Source organism: Anabrus simplex, chromosome 2 (assembly GCF_040414725.1).
Source record: "Anabrus simplex isolate iqAnaSimp1 chromosome 2, ASM4041472v1, whole genome shotgun sequence".
Classification (NCBI taxonomy): domain Eukaryota; kingdom Metazoa; phylum Arthropoda; class Insecta; order Orthoptera; family Tettigoniidae; genus Anabrus; species Anabrus simplex.
The window spans coordinates 345,486,006-345,496,796 of NC_090266.1; the positions used below are offsets into that span (position 1 = coordinate 345,486,006).

At 34.3% G+C, this 10,791-nt stretch overlaps 1 protein-coding gene across 2 annotated transcripts in view; it reads right to left on the reverse strand.

Moving 5' to 3' along the window:
* Positions 1-169, reverse strand: part of LOC136862822 (guanine nucleotide exchange factor C9orf72) — a 211,359-nt gene extending 211,190 nt beyond the window's left edge. The window contains exon 1 of one of the 2 annotated variants that reach the window (XM_067139086.2): positions 130-169. The gene's annotated coding sequence lies outside the window, so the exon portion shown is untranslated. The remainder of the gene's footprint in view (positions 1-129) is intronic. The other variant, XM_067139084.2, reaches the window with a different exon arrangement.
* Positions 170-10,791: the final 10,622 nt, after the last annotated feature.

Genomic DNA, 10,791 nt, shown 5'->3' on the forward strand with positions numbered 1-10,791 from the left:
ACCAACGACTTCATAATCAAAATAATTGAATGTAAGAAACTTACAAAAACCAAAAAGAGCATGAGATTAATTTTACACTTAGAGCCATAATAATCGCTGTCAACTATTTAGAACCAAAACAATACTCACGATCCGCAAAATTCCTACATCAGCACCCCGAAGGTATACAAACATACATAACGAATAAACAACGCAGTGGAGCCAACCATTGAAAATATTGAAATCATTCCAGTTAATCATGTACTCCTACACCGCTATTCCCATATCAAGAATTTTGAAAATTAAACATAGTCTTATTTATTTATTTATTTATTTATTTATTTATTTATTTATTTATTTATTTATTTATTTATTTATTTATTTATTTATTTATTTATTTATTTATTTATTTATTTATTTATTTATTTATTTATTTATTTATTTATTTATTTATTTATTTATTTATTTATTTATTTATTTATTTATTTATTTATTTATTTATTTATTTATTTATTTATTTATTTATTTATTTATTTATTTATTTATTTATTTATTTATTTATTTATTTATTTATTTATTTATTTATTTATTTATTTATTTATTTATTTATTTATTTATTTATTTATTTATTTATTTATTTATTTATTTATTTATTTATTTATTTATTTATTTATTTATTTATTTATTTATTTATTTATTTATTTATTTATTTATTTATTTATTTATTTATTTATTTATTTATTTATTTATTTATTTATTTATTTATTTATTTATTTATTTATTTATTTATTTATTTATTTATTTATTTATTTATTTATTTATTTATTTATTTATTTATTTATTTATTTATTTATTTATTTATTTATTTATTTATTTATTTATTTATTTATTTATTTATTTATTTATTTATTTATTTATTTATTTATTTATTTATTTATTTATTTATTTATTTATTTATTTATTTATTTATTTATTTATTTATTTATTTATTTATTTATTTATTTATTTATTTATTTATTTATTTATTTATTTATTTATTTATTTATTTATTTATTTATTTATTTATTTATTTATTTATTTATTTATTTATTTATTTATCTATTTATTTATTTATTTATTTATTTATTTATTTATTTATTTATTTATTTATTTATTTATTTATTTATTTATTTATTTCGTCGGACACAGTGAAATACGCATTAAACACTCTTTCTTTCTTCTTGAAATTTGAATGGTCTTGTTATATCACCCAGTTCCAATACGTGTAATAAAATCGCATTGTATCACTTTTATATAACAAAATACAGAATTATAGGGAGAATTTAAAGGTAGTCACACACGCTACGTTTTGCTTGACGATTTGCATGCGCAAGCCAAAGTCGCAGTGTAAAGCTGAAGGTGAGTGTTAATAAGTCGTGCGATTTAGTAGGCTTGCGCAGTCTAGGCATGGTATGACAGAAGTCTGGAGCTGCATGAAATTTTCCCGCGTGTATACAAGCAAGACGCCGTGCACGTTGTAGCGTGTGTGGTGGCCGATTAAGTTCAGTTTCAACATGAGTTAAAACTGCGTACGGAAATGTGTGATTTACGTGTGTTACCGCGTACATTCTTATGTGAGTTCATTAACCGCGTGTACAAGCAAGACGCCGTGTGAGTTGTAGCGTGTGTGGTGACCGATTAAGTTCAGTTTCAACTTGAGTTAAAATTGCGTACGCAAATGTGTGATTTACGTGTGTTACCGCGTAAAGTTTTTCTGAGTTCATTGATATCTACAGACAAAATACTTGTCTGTGGAAAATTAAATCAAAGGAATATTCAGATCGGAATAAGAAAAATGTTGCTTACGACTTGTTAATATAAAAACACAAAGAGGTTGATCATGACGCAAATAGAGTTATTAAAAAAATTAACTCACTTCGAACCTGCTTTCGGAAGGAACTAAAGAAAGTGAGAGACTCAAAGAGATCGGGGACTGGCACTGATGGAGTTTATCATCCTGCACTATAGTATTTTGATGAACTGTTATATTTGGCAGATCAAGAAACTCCAAGTACAAGTGTCTGTACAATGCAGGAATCAATGCAAGAGGATAACATAATAAATCAGGTAAGGTAAAAATATATTTAGAGACATTATTGTGATATAATTATTTTCTAATTAGTTCAAAACATATGGAAGACTTTATTTTACATGCAAGTTAAATTATTGTTTCCAGAACGATGACAACAACAATGATGAGGTTGAAATAGAAGAAGTGATATCACCGTCAGCTCCATCCTCTGCGTCCTCTTCATCAAGGCGTCCGAAGAGGAGTAAAAATCCCGACCCAGCTGATGAGGCAGAGCAGATTGTTGCAAAAAAAATTAAGTCACAGGAGGAGGGAAAGTATGTGACATTTGGCAGGCACATTGCAGAAGAATTGGCTGCACTTGCTGACAACATGGCAACATTCTGCAAAAAAGTCATCAATGATGCAAATTTTGAGGCTCAGATGTGAACACTTAACCGAACATCAACAGTAGTGACGCGGGGAGTGTCATCCCGCCTACAGTCAGTTGTGACATCCGGACGGAGGACGACATGCACTGCGGAAACTCACAGACTTCCTCAAGCAGTGTCATCGGAGAATACCTGTCGAGTTTTCAAGTAAGTATCAGCATAGCGATATCTAAGCCTATATTGAAAATCACTGTTACACTTAATTGAACATTCGGTCCTGCCATTCTACCCTGCCTTCATTATTAAAGAATTGCATGAACATATCTCTTACTTCCTTCGTCTCTTGACCATAATTCATATTGAATCCTCTTTGTAGTGGAATGAACACATTATCGGCTAGCTCTATATCCACCGCGTTGATTTCTTCATGACTGAAAGGTTGTGGAGACCAGCCGTACGACGAAAATCGACGACGTAAATAGTTATGCAAACAGCAACAAGCCAAAACAACAGTTTCTATACGATCTAATCTTAAATTGATTTCTGTGCGAAAAATTCTAAGTCGTGAGGCCATTATTCCGGAAACATTGTTAAACACTTTTCGTTCTGGAGTAAGATCCTTTTGACCGACGGGCTTTAAAAAGTCCCTGCGCAAAGCGAATGCTTCATTTTCCATAAACACAAAAGGAAGTTCGATTGTGTTTTTTGTGGACGTCTTGGTTTCGGCAACTGGAGTTGACCAGCCGCTAATTTTTGGTAGAACCTTTTGTTTTCCAATATTCCACCATCTGAAAATCGACCATTAGTTCCAACGTCACAGTAAATATATTCATAATTTGCATTCACACTGGCCATTAACACAAACTGATCCCCTGTAATTCCAAAAGAACGATCCACTTCCACCAGGAGGGATTATTTTCATGTGTTTCCCGTCAACGGCCTCCAAGCAATGCTGGAATCGCGCACTCTAATTCTCTGAGTTCTATTTTCTAGAAACATAGCCACCCATTCAGTCTCTCTTTCCTTTTAGTCCAATTGCACTCATTTTTTCCAGTAGTCTCCCATGATCTACCCTATCAAATGCCTTAGATAAGTCAAGCGTAATACAGTCAATTTGACCTCCTGAATCCAGGATATCTTCTATATCCTGCTGGAATCCTACAAATTGGGCTTCAGTGGAATAACCTTTCTTAAACCTAAGCTGCCTAACAAACCAGTTATTAATTTTGCACACGTGACTAATATAATCAGAAAGAATGCCTTCCCAAAGCTTACATGCAATGCATGTCAAACTGACTGGCCTGTAATTTTCAGCTTTATGTCTATCACACTTTCCTTTATGCACAGGGGCTACGATAGCATATCTCCATTCATTTGGTATAGCTCCTTCATGCAAACAATAATCAAATAAGTATATCAGATATGGTACCATATCCCAACCCATTGCCTTTAGTATATCCCCAAGACCTTACAAATTTTTTATTTTTCAAAATTTTAACCATTTTTATTCACAATCAGTATCTTACGTATATGTACAGAGGTAGTAAAAGTACAGTGTGAAACCCACAAAAGGTAAACTTGTGTATGGGCTTCAGAAATATAATAGCTAGACTTATGTACATCATGGCATCTAGTGAATATCATTTACTCCATTATCATTTTGGTGATAATTGACTACAGTCATTTTATGAACTGTTTTTCTGCATTTGGTGTAATAAACAGGAAGCTAGAAAGGCGGTTGGTTTCTTAGTAGAGAGGAATAGTGTGCTAGTGGTATTCTAATGGAAATGTATAAGTTGAACTACTTTGTAATAATTGTTAATGAGCCATGTGAATAGCCTTTTCTTCAGGTATTCTGGTGGCCACTGATCACATCCACAGGTATATCCGTGACCCTAGACAACTTAGATTTCTTTGTCCAAGAAAAATGTTCCGGTGTGGTACACTTATTCCAGTTCTGTCTTGCAGCCTAGTGCAAATGTTTGACTTGTCTTCTTTGCAGAAGAGCTTTATATTTTTATGCATGTATAGGGTCATTGACTGCACAAATAGCTGCCGTATGTCAAGTACCATGCTTTGCTGGAACAGTTCATATGTTGGAAACATCAGTGGCTTTTTGTACACGACTTTCAATATGTAGTTCTGGCATGCATTTACCTGAGCCAAGTGTGAATCAAGGATTCCACCCCAACTGTTAAATCCATATTGCAGTTCCGATTGAACTAAGGCAAAGTATACAGATTTCAAGGCTTTTTTGAAGTAACATTTCTAATTCTGCGAAAAGGAAAGCCTACAACCTGTTTTCCAGTCATTGACCGGGTCAGGAATGAAACGTATGAATCATATATAGCCTATTAGTACGATGGGGTCGCCACTCCCAAAGTGTTCTAATGCTGTAAAAATATATAAATAAGTTTCTGAAGTTTAATGATCAAATTTGATGCATGAGAATTCCATTTCAGATAACTATCTATAATTATCCCTAGGTATGAAATATTTATTGACTTCTGTAAAGTATAACAGTTGCAGCTTTCAGTATTTTTGCAAGTTGGTGTGTGGAGTTTTAGTGTTAGGTTGTCTGAGGGTTGCGTGGTTTTATTATGCGAGAAGCAGAGGAATTTCGTTTTATTTTCATTTGAAGTAAGTAGGTGGTTGTTTAGCCATTTCTGAACTATGACTAGGGTTTCTTGAGCTCTGTTGAAGGTGTCCTCCCAAGTTTCACCCGTGACAGTGACCACCGTGTCATCAGCATATGAGTTAATTTCTGTTTAGCTCACACAGATCATTGATATATAACATAAAAAGAATTGAATCGTTTGTTTCAGAAACGACACTTCTCCAACGTACCAAATTGTTCAGAAAACAGGAAAAACTGTTTGTAGTGTGTAATCCCATTTCTATCCTTCCGATATTTATTATGCTTATTCTACTGTTGAAATGACTATGGCAGATAGGTTGTTTGTATGAATTAGTCCGATACGTTCCTTTACAGACATTGTTGAAAATGGTTGATACGTGCTGTTTCTGTAACAAACACCATTGATGAGAATATAAGGAATTGTAACAATGATTTTAACGTCATTTCAATTTCAAAAGGAACTTTATTTGTACTGAGGAAATATAGTGTTCAAACCCATTAATTAATAGTTATTTGTATGACTTCCTTATTAGCACATATTATGATTAGACCACATTGTTTAGAAAAATAAACAGAAGAATAATCATTTTATGTCCCTTTCCAATGTTCAAAATATATATAAAACAAAACAACACAATATAATACAAGTAACATGTAAGTCTCTTATCTTTGAACAATGCTTCTCACTTCTCTTGCGCTGATGTTGTCCAGGTAAATAGTTCATTATAAAACGCACGGTGTTCTTCTGGTATGTAAGATTCCAAATTCTTTATGTCTGCTAATTTCCTTTCATTTAAGGGAACACAGCCTTGTGGATAAGCAAGTCTAGTTGGTAACACAGGGAGACGGGTTGCAGAAATAAGCAACTTGAAAGTATGAACGCACATTCCATCAATACAGTATTTTACTAAGACATGATTTGCCTCATACTGAAACTCCATAAATTGATTTATATGAAACGCTACATTTGCATCTCTTTTCACACCTCTTCCTAGCGACTCAAGCTGAAAGAACTGACACAACTGCTTTGTGAAGCGGGCAGGTTTGAAGTAAAAACAACACCTCTCCAGGATAAGTGTTCTTTCTGCACAAAACGGAAAATTTCATTCGCGACTGACAGGCAGAGATATATGGTAAAAGTGTTTTTTCTACACAAAATGGTAGCCCTTCGTGCATTAATCATGGCAGTAATAATATCTCATAGCATGTCAAAAAGTGGAGAAGTGCTGTTTCTGCAACAAACGATTCATGTGGTCCTAACACTGCTCCTTGGGGTACTCCGATTTTTACTTGAGCATTTTTACTTAGGGTATCCTTGATTCTTATCTTTGTATTCTGTTAGAAAGAAAGCTTTTAATTAGATTTTGAGGAATCCCACGAATGCCTACTTTTTCAAAGTTTCTAAGGAGTGTATTGTGGTCTACGGTATCAAATGTCTTTGTTAAATCCAAAAATATAGAAATAGTCATTTTGGAGCTATCAATTTTTATACAAATAATCAGTTAAGGAGAATATTGCACCTTGAGGGGTAATTTCTGGTCCAAAACCAAACTGATTTGGAAACAATATGTTATACTTATTCAGGTAATTAAATAATCTGGTTTTAATGCATTTTTCTATTAATTTTGAAAGGTGGGTTGTGAGAGAAATTGGGCGATAATTATTCAACACTATCTTATCGCCTGATTTATGGATTGGGACTATGATATCAATTTTGAATGGGCCTGGAAATTGTCCTTTCATTAGTGAAAGATTAAAAATGTATTGCAGAGGCTGTAGAATATGTGAACTAATTGTTTTAAGTGTTTACTTGAGATATTGTCATAGCCATTGGCTGAGTTATCTTCTAGTGCAGCTATGTGATTCATTATTTCTGTTTCTGATATGGGAAGAAGATAAGATTGATTGTGGTTGAGGTATTGCATGAATGTCATATGTACATGTGTTCATTATTTAGTCGGCAAGTTCTGAACCAATACCACTGTAATAATCTACAAATTTGTCTGCAATGATAGTTGGTTGGGTTGTTTCTTGTGAGACTGTAAGATTGATGCTGTCTATATCTGAATTTTTTTCTCCTTTTTACATGTTATATCATTTATGCTTTTCCATAGGATTTTAGAATTGTTTGAGCTTGACATAATTTTATTAGAATAGTACTTCTCTTTTGCAAATTTAATGAGCCCCTTTATCCAGTTTCGGTATGGTTTATGTTTCTTAAGATTGTTTGTGATGTCGACATTATTTGAGGTCCTCATCTTTTTTTACAATTGTCTGGTGTAATTTGTCCCTTATTCTAATGGAAGTTAGGATTCCAGTTGTGATCCATGGTGTTATATTTCTTAATTTTGATCTTACATGTACTAAGTAGAGTGCTCAGAGATATATTTAGTTAATAGCCGGTTGCTTTGTGGACATCTTGTTCATTCAGGACAGATTCCCAATTTTCCTTAGCATGTAGAACATATGACTAAAAATTGGTATTTCTACGGGATTTAACATGTATGTGGTCTATACATGTCCTAGATTTTGGGGTTATCCTTGTTGCAGAGTTGATATATGAAACGAAACCACTAGCACTTAAGGTGTATATGTATTCATTTTTATATTATTGAGCGTACTGACCAGTTGTGTTTAAAATGTCTATGTTCATATCTCCTATTATCAAATAATGTGTGGCTACAGGTAGCTGCTGAAGTGTATTTCCTAGTTATTCTATGAAAATCTTCGGGCTTGTGGAGGGTAATCTGTACATTGAAAGTAACAAGTAACTTTCTTTATTATATTTTAAGTTGAGTGAGCTACCATTGGCTGCTTTTAGGGTTTTCAATTTTTTGCTAGGGGCTTTACGCCCCACCGACACAAATAGGTCTTATGGCGACGATGGAATAGGAAAGGACTAGAAGTTGGAAGGAAGCGGCCGTGGCCTTACTTAAGGTACAGCCCCAGCATTTGCCTGGTGTGAAAATTGGAAACCACAGAAAACCATCTTCAGGGCTGCCGATAGTGGGATTCGCACCTACTATCTCCCGGATGCAAGCTCACAGCCGCGCGCCTCTACGCGCACGGCCAACTCGCCCGGTGGTTTCCACTTTAAATACTGCAACATTTTTATGAAGGTTACATGTGTGTATATCATTAAACTGTCATGTGAAGAATTTTGTGGGGATATGAAGTACTCATTATATCGTAAAATAGAGAAGGGTATATTCCTGATTATTTGGGTTTCAGATAGTATTATAATGTCTGGTTTATGGTCCAGTTGATTTAATATAACTAGCTTGCTTTCAAAACGTGTTATCATGCCACTTATATTCAGGTGCATAATTCTCATTCCTTCAGTATCGTGGATTAATTTGTTCTAGTCTTGAGGGGTGTTCGCAATGCCTGTGGTGATATAATCTTGTAAGGTAAGCCCTAACTCATGATCTGGTTTCATATCCATAGCCTAATATGTAGTATTACTATTTGTAATTGCTCGGTGCACATTTCGAGAGACAAGTTCAATGTAAGTATATTTATGAATCACTTGGCTCTGGTATACATACCCTAACTTGAATCATCAGTCTCTCTGCTTCGTAGGAGCTGCTGGTAAGTCAGATGCAGTCTTGATTTGCAGTATGGGGCTATCCTCATTTTTCCTCATGAAGATCTTCCCGTTCTTGATCCAAGCGAATTTGTAATTCATTGAGTGTTTAGTACTTCTGGCTAGCCTATATATAGATTTGGGTTCTGTTTTGTTAGGTGTTCATTCAAATATACAGTTGTGTCCACACTGACTTTGATATCTGCATAGAGAAGTTTCCCATGCCTGCTTTCTTTTTTGTCCATGATCATGTTTTTTGATTTACGCGAACAGAATTTCGCAATTATGAGAGGAATCTTATTCCTTCCGTCCTTATCTGTTGTCGCTGGTAGTCGGTGGCAATATTCAATGTCCCAGTCAGGTTGAATTTCCACTCCAACTGCACTGTCAACTTGAGTTACTATGTCATACACATTCTCATCCTTAGAGACGGGTATGTCGGCGATTTCTAAATTATAATTCTTAGAATACTGTTCAAGACCATTGATTTGATCCTTCAAATGGTTATTTTATTCTTTGAGAGCGCTATTTTCAGCCTTGCTGTTGTTCACTTCGCTGGTTAAATGGTGTATGCACTTTTTAAGTTCACTGTTTTGCTGTTGCAGTTTATAAAATTTTCTGTACTGAAACGCCAGTGAGCTGCAGATATCTTTCAGGATTTGATGCATGTTGTTCACAGCTTCACATAGGCTTGTATTGTCCGATTTGACTTTATTCTTCTGAAAAGGGTATTAAGTCGGTTTAGACGAAGTAAGGTTATGTTTGCGTTGTTTACAGTGCCACAAATTTTCCTCCGGATTTGACAGCATTGCCTTAAAAACAGCATTTGAAACAGGCGCACGGTTTAAATGGAACGTTTCACTACACTTCCGTCACACTGTACATAATTCTCGTTCTCCTTGAGCGTCACTTTGAAGGAACTGCACATAACATTGCTGGTATTGAGTGCCATGGTGTCAATTCCAGCTGCTTTTCTAGATTTCAACTCTTGTATATTAATGTAAGTGCCATTGTCATAGGTAACCTTTAATACCCCTTTAGTGTTCGTAACTTCCTCTACCTGGACATTATCCTTGTAACCAACAATCTTTACGTACTGCTGACTAAATACTTCTGCCTTTTGAAGATCTTTGCATACACACCCCCTCGTTCATTAATGATTCCTGGAATGTCCTTCTTGGAGCTTGTTTCTGCCTTAAAGTACCTATACATCGGTATTCTTCCATTTTACACTAAATTTGTATGACCACCAATTATGCTTGCCATCATGTTATCCTTAGCTGACTTCTTTGCTAGAGTCAATTTCCTAGTAAGTTCCTTGAGTTTCTCCTTACTTCCACAGCCATTTCTAACTCTATTTCTTTCCAACCTGCACCTCTTCTTTTGTCTCTTTATTTCTCTGTTATAATATAGTGAATCTATACCATTTATTACTACCTTTAAACTTACAAACCTATTTGCACATTCCTAAACAATTGCTTTAACCACATCTTAGAGTCTGTATACATTTTGATTTACCGTTTTCCACCGATCATAGTCACTTTTTACGAACTCCCTCATGCCTGTTTTATCAGCCTGTGGTTCTGCTAATAGTCCTAATTATTATACCATACTTTCGTCCACATTTATTTTTAACTACCACAAAACGACTTTAAGGTCATCAGTACCATATATGTCTTCAGATTTTCTATAGAGCTCACCTGGTTTTACATCCATAACATTATTCCCTGTAGTTGGTTCCATCACATTCTGAATCAGATACCCTTCTCACATTAACTTATTCGCCATTTGTTGGTCATGCTTCCTGTCGTTCCCATTACCTTCCCCAATTGACAATTGGTAAATTGAGATCATCCGCTACAATCACGTTCCTTTCTTATCGTTTCCCACATAGCTGATTATCTTATCAAATAATTCTGAATCTGCGTCAGCGCTACGCTTTCCCGGTCTGTACACACCAAAGACATCAAGTTGCCTGTTATCCTTTAGAGATGAGCCTTACACCTAGAATTTCATGTTTGTAATTTTTAGCTTTTTCGTAGCTTACAAAGTCTTCTTTCACCCGAATGAATACGCCCAATCCTACCATTCCTATCTTATCTCTACGACAAACGTCAGTCGAACCGGCTCTGTCAGAACACCTAGTCAC